The sequence below is a fragment of the Coptis chinensis genome, chromosome 6 (assembly GCF_015680905.1).
Source record: "Coptis chinensis isolate HL-2020 chromosome 6, ASM1568090v1, whole genome shotgun sequence".
Classification (NCBI taxonomy): Eukaryota; Viridiplantae; Streptophyta; class Magnoliopsida; order Ranunculales; family Ranunculaceae; genus Coptis; species Coptis chinensis.
Window position 1 is genome coordinate 13944236 of NC_141461.1, and position 25923 is coordinate 13970158.

Here is a 25923-nt window from a genome sequence, read left to right on the forward strand (position 1 = left end):
ATGATGAGGTCGACAAGCTTAAACAAGTAGGCTTCATCAGAAAGGTCGACCACCCAGAGTGGATCGCTAACATAGTAGCAGTCCCAAAAAAGAATGGCACAGTTCGCCTCTGCGTAGACTTCACCAATGTCAACCACGAAACACCCAAAGATAGTTCCCCCCCACCAAGAATCAACCGACTTGTGGACCAGACCTGTGGGCACGAGCTCCTGTCATTTATGGATGCATACAATGGGTACAACCAGATCCCACTCGCAGAAGAAAATCAAGAAAAAACTTCCTTCATCACAGAACAACGAATTTATTGTTATAACGTCCTCCCGTTCGGTCTCAAGAATGCTGGAGCGACCTACCAACGGCTAGTCACTGACATATTTTAGGACATGTTAGGTGACACCATGGAAGTCTACATAGACGACATGGTGGTCAAGAGCAGAAAAGCGATGGATCACCTAGATCACCTCGAGCAGGCGTTCTCCAAATTACGCCAAACTCAGATGAAGCTAAACCCCAAAAAATGCCTTGTTGGAACATCCTCAGGGAAATTTCTTGGGTATCAGGTATCACAACGTGGAATCGAGGCTAATCCAGACCAGATCCGAGCGTTATTGGAGATGCCCGATCCAAAGACAAAGAAGCAAATACAGAAACTCTCAGGAATGGTAGCAGCTCTCAACCGATATATATCGAGAGCGTCAGACAAATGCAAGCCTTTCCTACATACAACTTCTCAAAAGGGGGGGAACAGTTCTTATGGAGCGACCAATGCCAGCAAGCGTTCTCTACTCTAAAAGAATACCTAACTACGCCACCCGATCTGGCCAAACCAACAGATGGCAAAACGTTGGGGCTCTACCTCGTGGTCTCAGACTTTGCTATCAGCTCAGTTCTCTTCAAGGAGGACCAAGGGGCAGAAAAGCTGATCTACTTCACAAGCAAGACGCTAACACCAGTTGAAAAGAACTACTTTTACATTGAAAAAGCAGTATTCGCATTGCTGCACTCAGCAAGGAAGTTAATACCTTACTTTCAAGCACATCCAACCAAAGTACTCACCGACCTCCCACTGAAGAAGATCCTTCTCAGAGACAACTTGCATGGTAGTATGGGCCGAAGAACTCGGGGAGCATCACATTGAGTTCGTTCCGCGAACTTCTCAGAAAGGACAGGTCGTTGCGGACTTCCTAGCAGACTTTTCTGTTGATGATCTGAACTGGGAACCAGAAATAGATATCCCATCCACTAAACCGCAGGACAAGTCAGTCTGGTCGCTCTTTGTGGATGATTCTAGCAATCCCGGTGGAAGTGGAATCAGGGTCGTCGTAGTGTCACCAAATGGCACTATGGTGGAGAAATTAGTTCGCATTGATTTTGCGACCTCTAACAATGAGGCGGAGTACGAAGCTCTAATTATGGGACTTATAATGGCGCTACAACTCGGTGTCCAGGAGCTTAAAGTCTTTAGTGACTCGCAACTGATTGTTCGCCATATTGCTAAAGAATACACTACCCATGAAGGTAACCTTTCTAAATATCTTCACGTTGTTTATCAGTTACTTCCTTTTTTTAAGACAACGACCATACACCACTTCTTGCGTGACGAGAATCACTACGCGGACAGTTTAGTTTATCTTGCTACTTAAACACCGAACTGCGCCCCTAGACAGTTACTCATCGAAGTACTCGACCGACCTGCTTACCAAGCTGAGCACGTACTGGAAATCAACGACCTATGCCCACTCTCTGACATTCAGATGAGTCAAACATGGATGCAACCCCTCATAGAGTATATCCAACATGGCACCACACTAGAAGACCACACTAAAGCTAGACAAGTTAATTATCAGGCACATCGCTACGGCTTGGTAAATAATAAACTATTCAGAAAATCTGCTGGCGGACCTCACTTGAGGTGCATAAACCCAAAACAAGGTCAGCTAATTTTCGCAAAAATCCATGAGGGAGAATGCTGGAATCATGTCGGAGGTCGTTCTTTAGCTCACAAAGTGATCTCCCAAGGTTACTTCTGGCCAAGAATGCAGATTGATGCCAAACAGTACGTACTGAAATGCGTCAAGTGCCAAACATTTAGCTACAATATCATCTACCCAGCTCGCGAGTTAATCAACATCGCCAGACCTTGGCCCTTTCACATGTGGGGCTTGGATATCATGGGTCCATTCATCCCACAAAAAAGCACCTGTTTTCGGTTTGTCCTTCCTACAACTGATTACTTTACTAAGTGGCAAACTATGTAATATCCAACACATTATAGCAAACTAGTTTACTTTACTGGCAAACTATGTATAATTTACTTATGGATATTATTACAACCTGCTCTGTTCAAGTTCACCAACAGATGTAGAGCTCGGTCTGAAAGAGCCACCAGCGTATGCGAACTAAAAACACTTTCATGAGTTCAAACGTTCTCAAGCATAACACGCTCACTCGAGCTACCAGGCTCCATAGCCTCTCCAAGTTCTAACTAGTTGATGACCTACAATTCTAGGACCAACTCAGTGAGAACGCTCTCTACGAGCAGTGATAAGCACCCAAAACTGTAGTATTAAACCCCGAGAGACATAGCATTTTGATCGATTATGTGTTTAATAATCATGTAATAATTATATTTTCGTACTTTTGCAGGATTTCGCAATTAAAATAAATATAGTGATAAAACATGCATCGAAGTACAGGAATACGGGAATACTTGAAGTTTCCCACTCGACCCCCGTAAAGCCCAACAAAGCCTGACTAGGGCCGAAGTTTCCAAAAGAACAAAACGGTCAGAGGCGGGTCCACATATAAAAAAGCGTGAACTTCCGGGTTCAAATCGGATAAATCTAGATGCCGACGCGTTGGCTAGTGAAGCGCCAAGTACTGAGGAATCTGGGAATATTTGGAGTTTCCCACTCAACCCCCGTGAAGCCCAACAAAGCCCGACTAGAGCGAAGTTTCCAAAGAAACAAAACCGGTCGAGCGGGTCCACATATAAAGAAGCAGCAAACTTGTGAAGCTCAAATCGGATAAATCTAGATGCCGACGTTGGCTAGTGAAGCTGCCATAGCGACCCGGCTTAATTTAACTTCAAGTAAGGACAAAAATTAAGTAAAAATGTCAAAATCGGCGCAGCCACTGGATACACTAGCTGGATCCACTCTGCGGGCCCAGAAAGCATGATGAGTCAGCAGAGGCAGGTGGCAAAGGATGGTTTCAATTTGATACCACCTGGCAAGAGAGAAGACACGTACCAATTCAAACTAGGTGGTTTGAATTGAAATGAGCTAAAAACAAAACCTTAAATCAGCAAAAAGACAAAAGTTAAAACAGATCAAAACAAAACTTTGATTCTCAAAGTTTTGAAGAAATCAATTAGCTACCGAACAAAACTCAATTAAATGGGTCTTCAGTCTCCAGCCTATATATATAAGGGGGTCGCCTTCATTATTACCCCTTCAGCATATTAATGCTTTAGCTTCCGCTTAGTTAGATTTTTCCTTCAGTACTTACATTCTGTCATTTCCATTCCAGCAGCTTAAATACTGTAAGTTATTTTACCCTTAATAACAGCCATTTCTTTTCTAGTTTAATTTACGTCCGCATTTATTTACTTAATGTATACAACAAGTTTTATTATTCCTTCTATGACCATGAGCTAATCCCCCCCCCCCTCAGGGGGAGGGTTATGCTGCTCGTGTGAAAACCCGGATTGACTCGTTAATATTCTAGAATAACTACTTAGGAATTAGGCATAGAATTGACATCCGGTCCCAAAATGGCCGAGAGATCATACAAAGTTGGATCTGCCGATGCTCCAGATGTCTCTGTAGCGACTCTCGGTGTCGACACTCTCCAATTTGTCCAACTGATGTGAAATCGAGCCAGGAGCTGAAATAATATACCATAGATGAGGTATTATTGAAACTCCTTATGCTAATGAAATGCGACCTAGAGATGTGGACATGCGCTAGGGATCAATACTCGATGTCGTCTCCGAAAACGAGACGAAGTAGAGATGTAGTGATTTGGTAATATAAACTGTTAAAAAATGATTCTTGCATGAGCATGATTAACTCTCTCCCTGTTTCTCTATTTTTGTTTACCTACATATAATCGCCGTAGTAATTTACATTATTTGCATTACCGTTAATTTAATTAAAACCAACTAAAAAGAAACCTAGAAATCCTACTCACCAAACGTTGTAATTCCAGTTGTGAACCTATCCGAGCCCTAAGGTTTGGACGATCCCTTACTCGACCTATCCTACCAAACCCACGTGAGTAAGGTAACTTGACTAAAACGTACGACTATACGGACGTTGGAATTTGGACTTTGGACTTGGGTCTTTGGACTTCGGACTTTGGACTGTGGACCTCGGACTTAAGAAAATAAGTAACTGAAAACCAATAAATGTATAAATGTGTGTTATATCAAATGGCGCCGTTGCACGCCGAAGGACTCTAGACTTAACGTAATAACTGGAATACATCCATAAAAACCCCCTCCCCTACCTCCTCATCTTTTTAATTTTCATTTCATTTACAATACTAACGAAGTTACTTGGAGCGGTTTACCTTAACTTTTTTCTACTAACAAATATCGTGGAACCAAATTTTGTTTATTTTCATTAGCACGATCTAAGTACTCGTAGGAATTTGAAGTCTTGAACGGACAAAAGAGTCTCGGACGAGACTGAATTAGTAGCAGCGAGACTAACACGGAGTATCAACACTCCGGTTTTCAGGTCTGAGCCACTTTCCTTTTCAATTACTCTTTTGGGCTCTTTGGTCTGTTTTGCTAGTAAGCATAAGCTCGGGAGTAGTCGATCGCTATACGAGGAATCGCGGGACGCTAGGTTTCAAACTCTTAAACTCCTCAAACTTTGTCTAGGATATTATTTGCTATAACCTGTTTTACCTCGTATATTTGTTGGCATGAGAACTCCTTGCATGTAAAGGTGGTTCGTCATTACATATTCACGTTAACACAATATGATTCAAATATATTTTGATATATGCGTAGCGTCAAACCATCTGCTTAGAATAATTTTGTATGTGTATGTTACATCAATTCACGTACACGGTATTCAATTGCATGAGTTCGTTCTCGACATTCCCCTAGCTCACGTATAACTTACATATAGTTGCACGTATAGGTAATATATATTTGCATGAGTAGACTTTCTGCGTAAATTAGTATATGTTAGTTAGTTTCTATTTTGGCATCTATCATTTTTAATTGCATATTTCGTAATCACGTCTCCATAATACACTAATTACGTAAATTAAAATAAAAAAATAAAAATAAATAAAAAAATAAAAAATAAAAAATAATAATAAAAAAATAATAATAAAAAATCATAGTAATTAAAAATTTCATCTAAATCATCTTAATAACACCCCGCATAATACACCATCATAAATCATCATCATATTCCATCAGTGCCTAGGAAACTTGAAAAAAAATTGAGGTTGCCTAATTAAGGAGCGTCTTCGCACGATCTAACAACCTCCCTCAATTCTCTCGAGGGTAACCGGGTTGCTAGAATATTCACACGCTATCCTAGCTTCCTGCCGAAAGTTAGCAGCGGCTTAGGAAGACGTGCTTCAACTCCCTCCTTCCAAAATTCTAAAACCTCCAGTCATTGTTCGTTCCTTATGAGCCTTAAATTAAAATTTATATTTGTATGAGACTACGGTCCGGTAAACATAAGGAATTAGAACTTATATATCATCGTCGAAAATACAAGAAACAACTATTTATGTTATCTCCTAGACATAGTCCCTCCCCCGTAAATCAACCTCGTCAAACATCTCCGTTGCCATTATCTCCTTTAATTATAGCTGAGGAAAATCTCACAGTCGAGAAACCCCTTTCGGATTTCTATACTGCCTTACAGGAAGGACCTACTTCCTGCATTAAACTCGATGCGATTGTAGGTGATTTTCGTATTCCGCCAAATATTTTCGGTTTGTTACCTGTTTACCATGGGTTAGACCATGAAAAACCGTACAATCATCTTCGTCGGATGCAACAAGTAGTCACCACTTTCCGCCATCCGACCGTTACCAACGAACAAATCTTGCTTAGGTTGTTTCCCTTCACCTTAGGCGATAAAGCTTCGGTTTGGCTCGCCCGGACAAGCCCGCAATCCATTGACACATGGGCCAAACTTGTTCAAGCATTCATGATAAAGTTTTATACTCGTAAGAAGACTACGTAAATGCTTCAAAAGATTCAATTCTTTCGCGCCGGCACCCCTGTGAATCCTTTTCGAGCGTGGAGCAGATTTATCGATCTACTTCTCGAATGTCCCCATCATCAATTCGACACATTTGTATTAGTCCATTCATTCTTTAATGGTCTCTCGACCATCAAAAGGAAACATTAGATATCATGAACGGCGGTTGTTTCATGGACAAGGGCACTTCTTGAAGCATACACTTTTCTTGAGAAACAGGCCTCACTTAAACACCCATTGGGGAAACACTGATTCTTCTAGATCTTCTAAAGACACTCCTACCAAAGTTACGTCTATGTTCGAGGTCAAACCCGATCCGGAATTAAAAACTCTAATCGAGTCCCTAAACAAAAAAGTCGATGCTTTTTCTGTACAAGTAAATGAACAAAACCCAAACAGTCGTCATGGGCGCCAACGCTTCCCCATGCCCTATTTGTTTTAAGTCCCGAAAGACGCCGATTATTATTGTCCTTTGGTATACAAGTGTCCTCCCCAACCTTCGAAGAGGCTTGTGCTTTCAACATCCCTAATGCACCTTGGCGACAACATCCGAATTTAGCTTGGGCACCCCCTGTCCAACAACAAGCTCCTCCGGGTGGCAACAACGTTCCTGTACGACCACCCGCGAACTACAATTCCTATCGTCAAGGAAATCCTCCACAATTCCAACAAGGGCAAAGTAATTTTCCCAACAACGTAAATATAGGGTACCAAAACAACCGCAACCTTGTTCCCGCTAATCAAGGATATGGCTACCAAAATCAACCCGTGAATAATAACCGTGAACTAGTTCCTCGCTACTCCTTTGGTACAATCCACGGTACCGATAAAACGGTGAAACTTTCCCCGACATACATGAATCAACAGAATCAAATCCTAGCTTCTATCCAACGGTCTCTTCATTGTGTAACTTTCGGGATAAAAGTCAAAAGGGCGTGTTCCCCGCCAAGCGGTTCCAAACCCTAAGCCTACAAACACTGCCTTTGAACTCAACAATGCACCAGGACCTAGTAATCCAAGCCAGGGTGAGGTAAATGCCATTACCACTCTTCGTTCTGGCCCAACCATCGACAATAATATACGTATGCCAGACGAGGAATCGACGAAAGTCACGACTGACGTCTTTCCAACTCCTACCTCGCAACCTATAACTGATGAAGTTGTACCTTCAAAATCTACACCTACGTCCCTAGGGAAAGACGCCACTAATCCTTATACGCGATTCCATCCAAAAGCTCCGTTCCCTGCCCGTTTGGTAAAGAACAAACATGATGAACATTTTGATGAGATCCGTGAAACCTTCAAAAATTTGACCATAAACTTACCTTTCCTAGACGCGCTAAAGCATTTGCCTAAGCATGCCAAGTTTTTGAAGGACATGTGCACCACCAAACGACGTACGAATGTACCTCAACAAGCGTTCCTCACTGAGCAGTTTCCCTCGATTACCACTACTAATGGTGTGGTAAAGTAAAAGTGATTCCGTGTCGAATTAACCGTACCACACGCACGCCATGCGACAAGTATATCTGCATCGCACTTTTAGACCTAGGTGCGGTGTTAACCTACTTCCCTACTACTTATTTAAGCGGTTAGGTTTTCATGAATTAAAACCTACCAATATGACTCTGCAACTCGCGGATCGCTCCATCAAGTACCCAAAAGGCATAGTAGAGAATGTTATAGTAAAGGTCCAAGATTTTTACTACCCAGTGGATTTTGTCATTCTAGATACTGAAGTAGCCTATGACTCCATCCCTATCATCTTGGGATGTCCTTTTCTTGCAACTGCTAACGCTCTCATATATTGTTGGGACGGTTCAATGACATTGTCTTTCGGGAACCTTTCTGTCGAACTCAACGTGTTCAAATTAATGAAACAGTTTCCCGACCCTATAATGGAGGCCGAGATTAGCTTGGTTGATAGTCTGGAACATGATTATTTCACAAACTCTTTTCCTCCGGACGAGAGATACACCAATTTCTTTCTTTTGATAATCCGGAGTTTGACGATGACTTCGTACATAAGGGATGTCCATGCATTATTAGAGTCGATTACCACTATTTGACCCTAATGCTTCGGTGCGGTGATTCGAAGAACCGGATTAAGCTCTTTTCCATTGAAGAGATGATCCCTCATGAATCCTTGATCCCCAATCCTCCAACTCCGGATTTAAAACCTCTACCCCTCCGATTTGAAATGCGTGCATCTCGATCTCGATGGTAGTCACCCTATAATAATTTCTGCTCACTTGACTACTGAGGGCGAAGAGGCACGCGTTTGATTCATGTCATTCGTGAACACCGCTCTGCTATCGGATGGTCCTTAGATGATATCAAGGGAATAGACCCTAAGATCTCGCGACGATCGTATACATCTTGATGACGACACAAAGATATATCGAGAACCACAACGCCGCCTTTAATCCCGCCATGAAGGAAGGAGTGAGAGAGGAAGTTTTACGTTTACTTGATGCGGGTATCATATACCCTATCTCGGATAGTGACTGGTTAGTCCCGCCCACGTTGTTTCCAAAAGTCCGGCATTCAAGTTGTACAAAATGAAAATGGTGAGTGCATCTCCACTCGCATTCCTTTGAAATGGAGAATTTGCATTGACTATCGCAAACTTAATGCCGAACCCGTAAAGATCACTTCCCTCTCCCATTCATTGACCGGATGCTAGAACGTTTAGCGGTCATGCTTACTACTTGTTTTCTTGATGGCTATTCGGATACTTCCAAATTGTCATCGATCCCCCGATCAAGAAAAGACAACTTTCACATGTCCCTTTGGAACCTTTGCATCTGAGACGAATGTCTTTTGGTCTTTGTAATGCCCCGGACACTTTCCAATATTTGCATGCTTCACATTTTTAGTGATATGGTGGAACGTTATATGGAAGTCTTCAAGGGCGACTTTTCCATTTACGAAAATTCCTTTAACTTATTGTTTATCCAACCTTTCTAAAGTATTAACGCTGCGTTGAAGAGAAAAATCGGTACTAAATTAGGAGAAGTGTCATTTCATGGTTACCAAAGGACTTGTTCTAGGTCATATTGTTTCAAAAAGACGGGATAGAGGTTGATAAAGCTAAAATTGTTAAAATTTCTTCGCTACCTTTCCCACGCATAGTTAAGTGATATCCGTGCCTTTTAGGCCCCACTGGTTTTACAGGAGATTCATTCAGGATTTTTTCTAAAGTTGCTTTCGACCCTTAACCAATCTCTGCTTAAGGATACGATTCGACTTCAATTTCAATTGCAAACAAGCTTTTGATACTCTAAAACCGCTCGACTACCGCTCCTATCATTCAACCCCTGATTGGTCTCAACCATTCGAATCGATGTGTGACGCTTAGCGACTTTTTGCTATTGGTGCGTGCTAGGCCAACGACGTGACGACAAACCCATTGTCATTTACTACGCTAGTAAAACTCTTAACGACGCTCAACGTAATTATACCACAACTGAGAAAGAGTTCCTAGCTGTTGTCTATGCTTTGGATAAGTTTCACCCATACCTAGTTGGAACATCGACCATCGTATATACTGACCATGCAGCAATTCGGTACTTACTCGCGAAAAAGGACGCAAAACAACGATTGTTCCGCTGGATCCTTCTCTTACAAGAATTCATCATGGAAATCAAAGACAAGAAAGGAACCGAAAATGTTGTAGCCGACCATTTATCAAGGCTGGTTGGTGACATCGATAGTGATTCTGAAGCTATCGGTGATTCCTTCCCGGACGAATACTTGTACTCTATTTTCTCATCCCCATGGTACGGGGATATCATTAACTACCTAGTTACTGAGGAAGTCCCCTCCTTTTGGTCACGTTCTGATCATAAAAGTTCTTATCCATCGTAAAATATTATTTCGGGATGAACTCTACCTCTTTAAATCTTTGTTCCGAGACCAACTCATATTCGTGTTGTATTCCCGGGAACACACCGACGTATTATCTTTTGCCATGAAAAATCTTGGAGGTCATTTCGATTGGGAAGAAAACTACGGCCAAAGTGTTACAATGTGGGTTTTTCTTGGCTACCCCTTTTTCGCGATGCACCACGAACATTGCATAGCTTGCATTCGTTGTCGACACCTAGGTCGAATTACCAAGCGAAATATGATGCCCCTAAATCCTATCTTGATTGTGGAAATTTTTTGATGTTTGGGGCATTGATTTTATGGGACCCTTCCCTATTTCTCAAGGTTTTCTATACATTTTAGTCATTGCTGTAGACTATGTGTCCAAATGGATTGAGGCATTCGCATGTCGGCTCAAATGACCATAAGACTGTCGTGAGATTTGTAAAAGAAAACATTTTCTCTCGTTTTGGTGTTCCCAAAGCTATCATCAGTGATGGGGGTACACATTTTTATAACAAAATTTTTGGGTTTTTAATGAAGAAATATGGAGTTACTCACAAGGTTCCTACTCCATACCACCCACAAACGAGTGGCCAAGTGGAAGTCTCCAACTGAGAGATAAAGTCTATTCTGGAGAAAACTGTCAACCCCTCAAGGAAGGACTGGTCTCTCCGCTTATCGGATGCCTAGTGGGCATACCGAACAGCATTTAAGACACCTATAGGGATGTCACCTTACCGCATTGTTTTTGGAAAACCTTGTCATTTGCCAGTTGAACTTGAGCATCATGCCTTTTGGGCCATCAAAAGCCTCAGTTACAATATCATCGAGGTAAGGGAAGCTTAAAACCGCAATTAAATGAGCTGGAGGAGATTCGGATTGATGCTTATGATCTCTCGAAATCCTACAAAGCTAATATGAAAAGAGTGCACGACAAGCACATTTTGAGTAAGGATTTCAAAATTGGCCAAAAAGTTTTACTGTACAACTCCAGATTACACATCTTTCCTGGTAAATTGAAAACACGATGGTCTAGTCCTTTCATTGTGTCAGCTGTGAAACATTATGGGGCAATCTCTTTGCTTAATCCAAAAGATAACAGTGAATTTCAAGTCAATGGACAACGCCTAAAACATTACGCTCACCAGATGTTGAACAAACTCTTCTTCAGAATCCAGTATACACTGACTAGATGTTTCGTTTGGCGTACTCAATTTTGTTTCTATAGGGTGCGCCATTTTGGTAGCGGGCCATCTTCTATCTTATGATCTCCAAAGTTCTTTGAAGTGTGTGGTTGCTGCCCGGAACCTTAGTCCACGAAAACTCTTTTTCAAAGCGAAGTATAAATGTCTTACGCGAACACGAGCAAAGCGTACCTTTTCGATTAAGCGATGGGTACCTAAAATTTCACCTCCTTCCTTCTCTTCCCTTTTCTACTCTCTACCTCGCGAACTTCAGCTAATCATTTGGTGTAATTCTCACTCATCACGAATAGGGAATGGTCATAGTTCTTTTGCTTGTAAACGACGTGCACGAAGGATGGGCTGGTGTATGCATTGCCAAACACCCTTCTGTCTAGGCTCTGACTTCCTATCCGATACTAGCCAGTTTAAGGTATACTTTTGTCTAACACCAGCTGCGCAGGATAATCTTCGTCGCCGCGCCGTTTCTCCCACAGGTTGGGATTCGTCTTGAGAATCTGACGTTAAAAGACTCAACTCGTCTTGAGGATCTGACGTTAAAAGACTCACCTTGTAAATATGTTTATATTGTTGCCTTTTCCCTTTGCATTAAGTTTTGCACATGGGATTCGTGTCAAACCTCAGATGTTGCATACTTGGAACACAAACGGGCAATGGATTCCACCAGACCAACCCTAGAATTGGTTACTTTGAGTCCCTTGGGGCGGTTTGAGGATAGCCGTATGTAATAAGGGCAATTTTATTAGACCAGAAAGCGCATGGTCGAGGATGGTACCGTCCCCGCCCCTAACACCATAATACATAGAGGTGAAGCCCCGATCGGCTGGATTGGGTTCGCTCCAGAGCCGACATGACAGTTGTCTATGATTTAAGATGGTGACTCCCCTGGACATCCAGTGTTTTTCACGTATATCTCCCTTGTATGTAAATAAAACCTTTGTTTATAAATAAAACACTCTCTTTCTTTAAAAAAAAAAAAAAAAATTGTGACTTTTAAGAATGACTCATACAATTGGATAGCATTTTTCGTGCCGATCGTTTCGGTATCTCATTCGTCCAATCCGGAGTCCAAACGAGTCGTGGGTAAACATTTAGATTTTTTAGGTTTAAATCGGGCTTTAGGCTTGATTTGGGCTTCGAGAAAATTTTTGGCCCAACCAAAATATCGATTTCTCGGTCCATTTAAACCCAAAAAAACCGATAACATGCGTCACATTTCCATCACTCTTCTTCCTCAAAAACCGGATCTTGCCCCCTCTCGATTAAGTCTCGCACGAGACAGGCCCACACTAAAACCAGGTCTCGCGCGAGACCCTCACATCTCCGACCAAGTTTTCCTTCCGTCGAACATCCCATTTCTTCCCCTCATCGAGAATCAATAGCCATCCTCGCTCTAAGACCAAAGAATGGCCGGAAACAGACGGATTTGTGTGGAAAGAAATTTTGGAAATTTGTTTGAAAAGCGGGATGTTTGCTCCGTTCTTTGATCACGAAATTCACTCTAGAGGATGGGAGAGTTTGTTATATGCCAATGGAGGGCTTTATTCCAAGGATTTGGTGATGAAATTCTACGACAATGGGAGCTTTAATGGCGACCATTTTGGGGTCACCGTCGAGGGTGTCGCCGCGAAGTCACACTGTGTTGCTCTCGGGATCACGGGCATTCCTGCAGTCGACCCGCGTCTTGACTCAAGAGCAGTCCGTGTACCCACGGACTTACGACCTAATGCTCGACATGCTAATCGAGGGAGAGTACAACATCGACGGGAAATGCGCGTATCGGCGCTCGGTGCGACGGAACCAGCTAGGTGACTCAATGGCTGGGATTGAACGTCATTGGCACCTCGAAGAAGCCGGACATCAACAAGACCTTCCTCCTCCCTTCTCTAGATCCTCCAGGGCGAAAGGGTAACTTCGCATCGTTACCTTTCTTTTTGATATTATCACACACATGCCACTCTTTAGGTCAGCCCCTCTTGCCGTTCTAGTAACGCAAGTTATGATTAATCTGGGTTTTCTGTCCGCCACCCCACTACTCCCTATACCACAATATGAGAATATGCTTGTCTTCAAGAAATGCATACAGCCCTTGGGAACCCACAGCACCTAGGGCTGCCGAGCACGCTAGCGTAGGATCCTCTCACCCACCTTACTTTGATGAGACTGCCATAAGTAAGATCACCCAACCCATAGAGGCCTTACGCGTCTGTGAGCGGTGGTCCGAGAGACATGTACACTTTCGCCGGTATCGATGAGGCGTACCTTGGGCGAGTTAGGACAGATATGACCACTTTCGCCACAAGTCGATGACGAATGATGGGCTTAATTCCAAAGAGGAAATGAGAGCTTCCATGACTGCATTTCAGGAAAATATGCTTACTCGCCAGAACCAGTTCCAGCGAATGTTCATGGCAAGCCAGCATCAGTTTCAGGCTCAGGTAATGGATACTCTTGGTGATATCCATGGGGAGCTCGTCTTGCCGCGACGTCGCGGGACTCGGTTCTTCTTCTCGCAGCCCCAGGATTACGCTACGGCTTCGAGGATCATCAGTAGCTAGATTTATTTTTTTTTCCGGTCTTGTATAATATTTATATCAGATACTTTATTTACGTGTTTGCATTTTCCAGCTTAATAGTAGATGGTTCCTAAATATTTCTATCTTGATATATTAGATATATCTAATATTATAGTATATAGGTAGGAACATATATTGGTAATAATAAATTATATACATATATATAAAAATATATTTTAAATGTCATACTTAAACAACAAATTTTAACGTAAACTAACGTTTTATAAAACGTTCAGAAACCGATAATGAAAACGCATAAAAAACGGTCAGAAAACGGTCATGAACCACATCTAAAAAATGGTCAGAAAACGGTCATGAACCACATCTAAAAAACGGTCAGAAAACGGCAATTTTCTTTCTATAAATAAGTTCAACTCTTCCTCCATATTCACTCATTTCATATTCTTCCCTCTACACTTCTTATTCTAAAAAACGTTTTTAGATCACTCCAAACTCAAAATTCATGGATGCACTAGAAAAGTTTGAGCAGCAGCAGATTGAATATGCTACTCAAGTCTTCATGCTCGGTTGTTTTATTATAGTCATGTTGTTAATGTGTCATATAGTTCTATCTAATATTTAGGTTTGTATTTAAGTCATCGTATCATTATGTTGCGTTTCCATACTGTTGTACGTTCTTCCATCTTATTGTGATCGTATATCTATATTTTCCTTGTCCTTCTACTTACGTTTTGCCAAAAAAAAAAAAAAAAGGGGCACTCCTTGTCACATGCCCCATTCTTCTCATCCACACTACATCAACTTTTGCGCATATCTTAGAAGATACACGTGGTCTAACTATCCTGTGACACCTCGAAACGTATCTTTTACAGTTTCGGATGGGTGCTTATTTATACCAAGGATAGACACCTCAAAAATTTAACTTCCCTTTTTCCAAAATAATTTTTTGTTTTCCACCACTCCATCTTTAATGGCCCTCACTCGAAGTTTCGTGCCCGAGCAAAATTTTATAGAAAATTTCCAAAATGGTCTTTTTCATCCTTTTTTTGACACTGAAATATTACGTCGAGGATGGTACCCTCTTTTACACCATAAGCAAGCATTTTATTCCAGAGAATTGGTCTTGTTATTTTATAAAAGCGGTTATTTCCAAAACGGACAATTCTTTGTCCGTGCTAACGGATCACGAACATGAATTAACTATGGAAATCATCTACGAGGTACTTCAAATTCCTATTACAAACCAAGGAGTACACTTTCAGATTCACCTTTCGATAATATCCGCATCGATGTTTGCAACTATCCTTCACGGCGAATACAACCGGAAAAACCGTATTGTTTATCGGAGATCCTTACAAAAGAACCAATTATCTGTGATCCAATGGGTAGCTCATAATGTCCTAGGCACGCGTCTAAGACTTCGAAATAACCAAAACCCTCCTCCATTTACTCGGGTCTTGCAGAGTAACTGCAATGATTTTGCATTATTAAATTTCTCTGGAATGCGATCGCACGTGCGGAAAAAGGCAGCTCCTTTACCAACCATTGTGACACTTATCATGATACATTGGGGTTTTTCTAGTACTTCTCCTCATACACCTCTTCGAACAGCTAACATTCTTACCATTCACTCAGTATGTAGGAACGGATTCGGAACCCGGCGTTGCAAAGAACCATGTCGGTCACGAGGAACCAACGAAGATTGTTCCACCGACAACATCTTTACTGAAAATGCATTATGCAACGTATTTAATCCCATGGAAGGGCTTCGCTTAATTCAACAAGGACTGATGACATTATTCAAACGTCAAAACATTATTATCACCAGCCTTCTTGAATTTCAGGACCTGCGGACAATAAACGAAGAGGAACAAGCACAATTCTTGCACAGCCACAACCAATTCTTGGCAAATCACACTCTCATAATGGAGAACCACGCCGAGATTTACGGGATGAGAAAACAAAATGTTGCAACAGGCTGTTGCACGGATTGACGGCATAGAAAATCTTATAAACGGATCCCTCCCACAAAAGGATCCTCGCCATTACTTGGGCCAATGAAACCATTTAAATTTTGCAATTTTATATTATTTATCATTTTCTTTTTAGTTTTTAATTTTCATATGGTAATTTGTTTTTACTTAATTATTCTCATCATACTCTAATATTTGTTTATCCTTGTCTAAACAAGTCACATTTTTTTCACACATCTTCTACAATTGAAGCTCCAAAGATGATTCCAGAACAATCTTTCCACTCGTTGATGAATTCTCCGGCATATGGACATCTTTTCAGAGACTACATCACTCGAGTTGGTTGGAACTCTCTTATTCTACACCCGGAGCAGACGTACTCCCCAGGTTTGGCAACTTATTTTTATGATCACATGGAAGATCTACCAGCTGTCCAGGGTTTCCCTTTGAATGGTTTTACACTACGTATTGGTAACACACAACACGCTTTTTATGAGCCAACAGTGGCTATGGCTCTAGACCTTCCTCCTCTTCAGCCAGATCTCCCCATTCAATACATGATAGATAATGACTTTAATGACTATTCTAGGGAAGACTTTGCTGCCCAGTATGGCGATGGCCTTGCCCACGTCAAAGAACGTGTCGAAGCTGGCCGATGGCCGGAATTTACTATTCCACTAGCCAGTATGACCATGAATGTTGGAACTGCCATGCTATTTATTCTTCTCAACATCATGGGGGATTGACATTTTTCCACTGCATCAAAATCAGCATGTAAGACATTCCATGCATTGGCCCAGCAACATACCACCTTCGACATTACAGAACTAGTAATTGAGAATCTTAAGAAGGCTCGGTCTTTTCGGCAACACTATATCACCACCCCGATTACAGCATGCGGGGATAGTGAAGAGCGATACTTCCACGAAGTTCGCGGCCACCTTCGGGAATTTGGGTAAAGGTCTACTCTATGTGTCCAACAAACAAGATAATTTGTTCTTTGCGATTTCGGACATGGACACGCCCTGCAAAGTATCTTAAGAAAGTTCGTTCTTTCCTTGATGATGATAAAATGATAGCTCATCTAAACAATGCAAAGAAGAGGAAGTGGAGTGAAGTCTGGAAAGCTATGATAGATTGGCGGGATGCAAAGGAATGGCATTTCTACAGGGACGAGGCAAGGAGGGACTATCCCCCAGTTCAAGGATGGGGCAATGTGAGTTGATGCATGTACATATTTGTTTTACGTTTTGATGTGAAATAAATAAATAACCTAACATTGTGCTACTCTAACAGTGTGCTTCTACTTTTATGATGTATAATATATAGTGTGTTACAATGAAATTCTGTGGAAGATGTCAGCTTTATTTTTGCTCAAAGCCTCTCAGGTATACTCTTTCTTCCTCTTAACACTTTGAGGACCACGGTGTCCCATTTGTTTGGGGTGGTGAGAACCTTTTGCAAAAATTAGGCATGCATAGTTGTATATAGTTTACTTAATGTCTAAATAAACGTATTTAGTGACAAATTCTCGTTTCTCTTTCTATGATGAAAAATATTTAGAAATCTCACCCTAGTATCAAAATTAGGACTTGTTCTTAGAAACTTAATTTAATACGTATGCAATAGTTTTTACATCTTTTCATGAGCATTCATGCACTGATTATCATTAAATGTAAACAACGGTAAGTTTCTGGGACCCACGGTTAGACAACTTAGTTTCCATATTCTGTAAGAATCTAACCAAAAGCCTCAAAATATATGATATATGAGTAATGACACAGAGGAGTAGTTCTTCCGAATAGAGAAGTTCACACGTCTACTTACTTGATCACTATCCAAATCCTAGGCGAGAATTTAGGCCTTCTTTGGATCGATATAGCCAAAAATTCACACCTGTAAAAAAAAATTTACCGCTAGTCGCCCCACTGAACCTTTCATTAATCCTTTCTACTTCACCAAAAAAATCATTACCCATCTAGTAACCACAAATAAATAAGCCTACCTAGATGATAAGTATGAGAAATAGGATGAAGTGCAGAAAAATGAAGAGAAAAAATAAAAATAAAAATAAAAATAATAATAAAAATAATAATAGAAATATGTTTCCAAAAATCAAAAGAAATGTCAAGGTTAGAATTCCCCCCAAAAAAATTAAATCAAAAGGGAATACAAAAGCTTGAAAAATCCAAGTATGGAAACCCATGTTAGAAGCAGGAAAGAAAATAAGGATTCTCTAGTATAAATATCTCGGAGACCTTATTCTCTCATACTTATCATTTTTGAACTTTCCATTTCATTTTCTTCTACACTGCCACCTAAGCCCCATAACACCTAATAAAGACATCTAGCTCAATTAGGAATAGGATAGTGTGATAAAAAGTAGTAGTTGTGACTTCTCGACCTCGGCTCCTCTAATTGTCATTGAGTATGTGAGGAAATGTGTGCCCACTGCACACTGGAGATAGCAAAGCTTGAGTGGGAAAATAAGAGAGAAATTGTGTTTCGACATATACCTGTGAGAACCTAATTAAGGAAGCTATCCAAAGGATCCAGAAACGGCCCTGCTCGTACATTTCATTATTAAATTACTGCATGCATGCTCATACGTAGATGTTTCAATTATTGTATGTATATTAACTTGAATTTCGAAAGAATAAAATCCTTGTTTTCCCTGCTAGTGAGATGTCTAGATACCTGATATTAATTAAGGAAACAAGCCTTTGTTACTGAGTCGTTGTAGTATAAATGAAGTTTGTGAGTATCTTTGATATATGCTTGTTTACTACTACTTAGAGGTTTGAACTCTCTAAATTGATGCAAAAGCACTCAAAGTTCCTTACTCACGATCTTCGTTTCGTAGAGTTGGAATAAGGATTCGATCTAACCTAAAGTTTTAGAACAACTACAAATTGGATGTTACAATAAAGGGAACTAAGGAGTAAGGTTATAATATTGATACTAGGTTTTCCTTCCTACACAAACATTAAGAAAGACATTAAAGTTTGAAAACATGCACTTAATACCAAAATAGAGATTTGAAAGAAAAGGTGGAGAGTTAATCCTACTCATGTGAAACTATCATTAGTTGTTGATTTGAAAAAGGTTATTTGATCCTTCCTAGACTCATAGACAAGCCCCTAATGGAAGAAAAGATTTGATCCCTAGCATGTATGGCTCACTTAAGAGCTCACACATGCTAGCAAGTGGAACTAAGCAATGACTTATCTCTAAGCTCATTGCTTTGATTCCTAACTAGACACTACACCAACTATCATTTTGGGATAGGGTGTAGAGCTAGTTGTTCTTCCTAACAACCTACCAAACCAACAAAAATTTATTTACCCTCACATGAGTTGGATTAACTCCCCAAAAGGGAAGTTAGCTCATGATCCTTGGGACAAGGATTTATAAACTAAAAAAAAAAAAAAAAAAGAGAGAGAGAGGAGAAAGCTAAACAATCAAACTCACTTCTATTTATTTTCTAGAAGAAAACAAGTGTTTCCTCCATTAAAACTATTACAAGCTTTTCATATAAAAACTAAAAACTAACTTATCATTTTTTTCACTAAGGAACTAAAATAATGCCATGTAAGGAAAATAAGTCAAGGGAGTAAATGGAGTGTCCCCCACCCTTGTCTAATTTCTTCTCCATTTGAGAGAAATCTCATTTTCTCCCACGTGAATCATCAAACCACATTAATTCATTTTTATCCACCACATTTAAACAAAGTGACACCTTGCCTTTTTTTCACTATTAACACCTAATCTAATTTATTACATGCAAGGTGTCAACTTTGCACCAATAATTTGTTATTTTTGTCTTGACATGCTCCATGATTGATGACTCATCCAATCTTGTGGCCCCGCATAGTGGGTCCATGTGTAGTCCAGTGGCGGTCCGGTATTTTGGGCAGTTTTACAACTTCCCGCCTATGCGTAGAGTTCATCGTCCTGATTGTCTGAGCAACTCTCTTGTCGCATTCGGAGTCCTGGTTCGAGAGTTAGGAGCTTTGGAAGTTTGATGCTTCTGTGCGGATTTGGAAGAATTCATATATACGCCGTTCCTCGTGCTTTATCGCAGGTTTAACCAATATTTCCATGTTTACTACAAATACCTGCAAAAGTATGAAAACATATTTATTTCATGATTATTAAACACATAATTAACCAAATTTATATGTCTCAATGGGGTTTCATAATACACTTTTGGGTGCTTATCAATCTTCTCTGGAAAACTCTCACGAGGCTATAACTCGTCTACTAGGGAATTCCTAGGGGTTCAAGGCCTTGTTGCATACGGTCAATGCAACCGCACTCTGCGAAATGAGATTTAGCTTAGGACAACACATTTTTTGACCACTTATCGTTTTAATGTCTTTTCTTTGCTTGAGGACAAGCAAAGTGCTGTTTGGGGGTGGTGTGATAAGCACCCAAAACTGTAGTATTAAACCCCGAGAGACATAGCATTTTGGTCGATTATGTGTTTAATAATCATGTAATAATTATATTTTCGTACTTTTGCAGGATTCCGCAATTAAAATAAATATAGTGATAAAACATGCATCGGAAGTACGAGGAGAACGGGGAATATTTGAAGTTTCCCACTCGACCCGTAAAGCCCAACAAAGCCCCGACTAGAGCCGAAGTTTCCAAAAGAACAAAACATGTGCAGAGCGGGTCCACATATAAAAAGCGGCCGAACTTCCGAAGCTCAAATCGGATAAATCTAGATGCCGACGCGTTGGCTAGTGAAGCCGCTGGCAGAAATCTGAAGAATACTGGGGAATATTTGGAGTTTCCCACTCACCCCCGTGAAGCCCAACAAAGCCCCGACTAGAGCGAAGTTTCCAAAAGAACAAAACCGGTCGCGAGGCGGGTCCACATATAAAGAAGCACAAACTTCGAAGCTCAAATCGGATAAATCTAGATGCCGACGCGTTGGCTAGTGAAGCTTGCCATAGCGACGGGCGACGAACTTCAATATGAGGACAAAATTTGTAAAATGCCAAAATCGGGCGCATTTCTTGGACACACTAGGTGGATCCACTCTGCGGGCCCGTAAGGCATGATGAGTCAAAGATAGGCGGTGGCAAACGATGGTTTCAATTTGATACCACGGCAAGAGAGAGAAGACGCGATACCAATTCAAACCGGTGGTTTGAATTGAAATGAGCTAAAAAAACAAAACCTTAAATCAGAAAAAAGACAAAAGTTAAAACAGATCAAAACAAAACTTTGATTCTCAAAGTTTTGAAGAAATCAATTAGCTACTGAACAAAACTCAATTAAATGGGTCTTCAGTCTCCAGCCTATATATATGAGGGGGTCGCCTTCATTATTACCCCTTCAGCATATTAATGCTTTAGCTTCCGCTTAGTTAGATTTTTCCTTCAGTACTTACATTCTGCCATTTCCATTCCAGCAGCTTAAATACTGTAAATTATTTTACTCTTAATAACAGTCATTTCTTTTCTAGTTTAATTTCTGTCCTGCATTTATTTACTTAATGTATACAACAAGTTTTATTATTCCTTCTATGACCATGAGCTAATCCCCCCACCCTCAGGGGGAGGGTTATGCTGCTCGTGTGAAAATCCGGATTGACTCGTTAATATTCTACAATCACTACTTAGGAATTAGGCATAGAATTGACATCCGGTCCCAAAATGACTGAGAATGTACAAAGTTGGATCCGGCCGATGCTCCAGATAGTCGTAGCGACCAAAAAATGTCTGTAGCGACTCTGCAGTGTCGCATGATCTCCAATTCGGCCGGTGATGTGAAATCGAGGCAGAGCTGAAATAATATACCGAGAGATGAGGTATTATTGAAACTCCTTATGCTAGTGAAATCGACCTAGAGATGTGGGCATGCGCTAGGGATCAATACTTGACGCCGTCTCTCAAAGCGAGGCGAAGTAGAGATGTAGTGATTTGGTAATATAAACCTGTTAAAAATGATTCTTGCATGAGCATGATTAACTCTCTCCCTGTTTCCCTATTTTTGTATACCTACATATAATCGCCGTAGTAATTTACATTATTTGCATTACCGTTAATTTAATTAAAACCAACTAAAAAGAAACCTAAAAATCCTACTCACCAAACGTTGTAATTCCAGTTGTGAACCTATCCGAGCCCTAAGGTTTGGACGATCCCTTACTCGACCTATCCTACCAAACCCACGTGAGTAAGGTAACTTGACTAAAACGTACGACTATACGGACGTTGGAATTTGGACTTTGGACTTGGGTCTTTGGACTTCGGACTTTGGACTATGGACCTCGGACTTAAGAAAATAAGTAACTGAAAACCAATAAATGTATAAATGTGTGTTATATCAAGCAGCACGCTTCCTTAAGCTAACACACTCACTCGAGCTACCAGGCTCCATAGTCTCTACAGTTTTTACTAGTTGATGACCTACAACTCTAGGATCAACTTAGGGAGAACGCTCTCCGTGAGCAACACGCTTCCTTAAGCTAACACGCTCACTCGAGCTACCAAGCTCCATAGCCTCTACAGTTCTTACTAGTTGATGACCTACAACTCTAGGATCAACTCAGCGAGAACGCTCTCCACGAGCAACACGCTTTATTAAGCTAATACGCTCACTCGAGCTACTAGGCTCCATAGCCTCTACAGTTCTTACTAGTTTATGACCTACAACTCTAAGATCAACTCAGCGAGAACGCTCTCCGCGAGCAACACGCTTTCTTAAGCTAACACGCTCACTCGAGCTCCTAGGCTTCTTAGTCTCTACATGTTTTATCTGTGGTAGACCTACAACCCTAGGCTACAACGATGACATAACCAAACAATATGTACAAGCAGTTGGACATAAGCAAAATACATGCATTCCATAACATCCAAAATTTGAACTGCCTGCATAAGCTCAGGAACCCAGTTCGTAACTCCATCGATCTGCGGGGTCTACCCAGAAATCCAGATCGTTCAGTATCTTTGCAACTAAAACGAAAAGCGAACTGCCTAGGCAAGCCAGAGAAACGAGTTCTATTGTTATGTAATCTCTTACAAAGATGGAAACAGCCAAAATTTCCAAAGAATTTCATAACTTACTGCAAACAAAGACAATCCAGCAACCATGGTCAAGAATCAGGGACAATGTGTTTATCCTCAGTAGGCACAACAGTAGCAACACTAGTCGAAGGAGCGTTACTTGCATTTCCTGGTACAACCAGTACACCTGTACCCAGAGCACCACGCTCATACTCCTCTTTCAACTGCAAGTACGTCTTCTCCAACATAGCATATTCTCCACATACTTGATCATATACACCCTGTGCCTTTCGTGCAACTGCTTGGCAATGCTTAGCATACTCAGTTATCACAGCCAGCTTTTCCTGAAAGTAAATTATCGAACTGACCAAGACCGACCTCTCATCAACAACGTCCTGATGTTTCTTCATCACATCCTTCAATTTCTTCTTATCAGCCTCCCAGGCAGCCCGCATGTTCACCAACTCTTCCTTGGTAGCATTCTCACCATGTTGAACAGTATACTTCAATTTATCATACCCAGCAAGGAACTACAAACAAAACATTAATGTTACGACCCTCAATAAAACAACGAGCAATCAAACGGAGCGAAGAGCTTACCAAGCAGCACGCCATGTCCATGGTCTCCAAAGTCGTCCCCAAATATTCACCTCCAAGCTCTTCCTTGTCACCGTCCAACACAATCCCTTTCAGAAGGCAGGTCGCTATGGGTGCCGAGTGGAAGCTACAGTCAGAGCATTTAACCATACACTTCTTCCCAGTCTTCCCAACATAGAAGAACTCGCTTCCCAGGTCACCAGCACGCACACCCAAGGCCCCCATCGCCGAACTCTCGCCAGCAGCACCTTGTCCTTGGCACAGCACGCCATGGTCCTCCGTGCTCAGGTCGTCCTCACCTCTGCGATTAGGAGACCTGAACACTTTACCTCTAGTTCGCTTTGGACCTTCGGCTTTGGACTATTTGCTGCTCCTTGAGCTAGCAGCGACCGCCTTTCGTTTACCACGATCGCACCGGTGACGCGGCATAAATTCAATCTCCTCCATCACCAGGGGGGAGCTTCCCTCACCTCTCTATCATCATCAGCATGTCCACGTCGCCTGGCCATCGTGTATTATACAGACAACCCAATGATCAACAACTCAACAAGAAGACACACCTTTCTTATAAAAAGAAAAAAGACAAAAAAAAAAATACAAGGAGAGAAACCAACCTGGAAAGATCAAAGAAAATGTACGAGAACCTGGAAGAGCAACTTGAAGAGGCGGCAGAACAAATACCTCTAAACGCCTTACAACAGTTCATTTTATGTTCAAATTTTGTCCCTTCTCAAGACATACCATAAATATAGGTGGTTATCATAAATACATCGAAAATCTAAACGACACCCCACCTGGCTCAACGTCTCTTCAGATTCCACAAACCCAGGCGGTTACCATTTTTGGCTCTCCAACTGTTAGTATCCCTTACACGTGCCACGTGCGTGCTAAGGTCCTCCCCCAGCAGAACACTCACCTGACCTATCAGGCTCGGGACCTACAACGCTAGGACCGACTAAATAGCAGGACGCTCATTCAGGATCATACGCTACTTAGCCTCACCTACTCTTACCAAGGAAAGCCTACAACACTAGGCAAGTACAACAACATCAAGACAATCACATTCAAAACATCCAAGAGCTAAACAAAAAGAAGAAACATGCATTTCATAAAGGCAAAAGAACGAACTGCCTGAACTAACTCAGGCACCAGGTCATCTACTAACCGAGCTGCCGAGACATCCCAGAAAACCCAGCTCGGTTAGCCAGCATTCATCACACCACGGGCTCGCCAGAACAATCCCGGAAGCTAGTTCGTTCAGTATTTTAACAACCATAAAAGAAAGGCGAACTACCCAGGTTATCCCAGGAAACCAGCTCTAATATATCACAACATGCATTATCGGGCATCACAGAACGAAAATCGCTCACAACTCACAACTTCAAGACATAATAGACAAATTTTCAGTAAACAAGGGATGCAGATCGTCCTTTGCAGCATTCCCATCACCAACAACAATAGAAAGACCAGCAACATTCACTTCCACAGGCACATCAAGAGCGACCTCATCAGTACGGGGCTCAACGACTTCCAGATCAGTTGCAGCTACAGCAAGAGCATCACCTGCATCTTTCAGTACGGGTAACACTAGTGTACTAGAAGCCCCGCGTTCATGCTTCTCCTTTAATGCCTTGTACGCTGCCTCCAGCTCAGCATAATCAGCATCCAGATCGTTGTAAACCCCAGTAGCTTTCTGGGTGACCTCCTTACAATGCTAGGCATAATTGGTCACCCTGGCAAGCTCTGCCTTCACATTGCTAAGCTCCAGCTTTGCCCCTTCCAGATCAGTGGTCATCAACATCTTCTCTAAGAAAACATTCTCGTGCTATCTCTTCAGTTCATCGATCTCCTTACGGTCAACAGCGTAGGCGTCCTAGACATTCCCCAACTCCTCATTCAGCTTGGCCACAGACTCCCTGTCTGACTCAGATATCTGGGCGATCACCTTCAGCTACTGATATCCGCTCACAAGCTACATAAGCACACATACAACAACAATCAATTCCCGATGTTCCAATAAAAGACTAGTGAGCAAAATCTGTAGAACATCACTTACCAGACAGTGAGCCAGGTCCATTTGCCTCAGATTCTCAGCAAGGCCCTTGGAGTCCAGTTCCTTACGGTTGCCATCCAGAGCCATGTAGTCAATCATGTTGGCCGCAATCTTACTTGACTTGAAGCTAACATCAGTTTGTTGCACCATCTGTTGCACCCCCTAGTCATCAACATATACCACTTGGCGATCCAGATCATCCCCAGCCACGACAGACTTCCCACTCGACTTGCTTGGGACCTTCAACCTCACTGTCGAGCTACGATGTCGAGGAGCTGGTGGCTGGCTCTGACCGACCTGAAAGGTCTCCAAATCCAAGATGTTTAGGTCGGGCACAGTCCTCGACCTGGAGCTACGAGAGGTTTTACCCCCAACTCGCTCAACACCAGCTGCACCACCAAAACCAGAGCTACCCCCAACTATC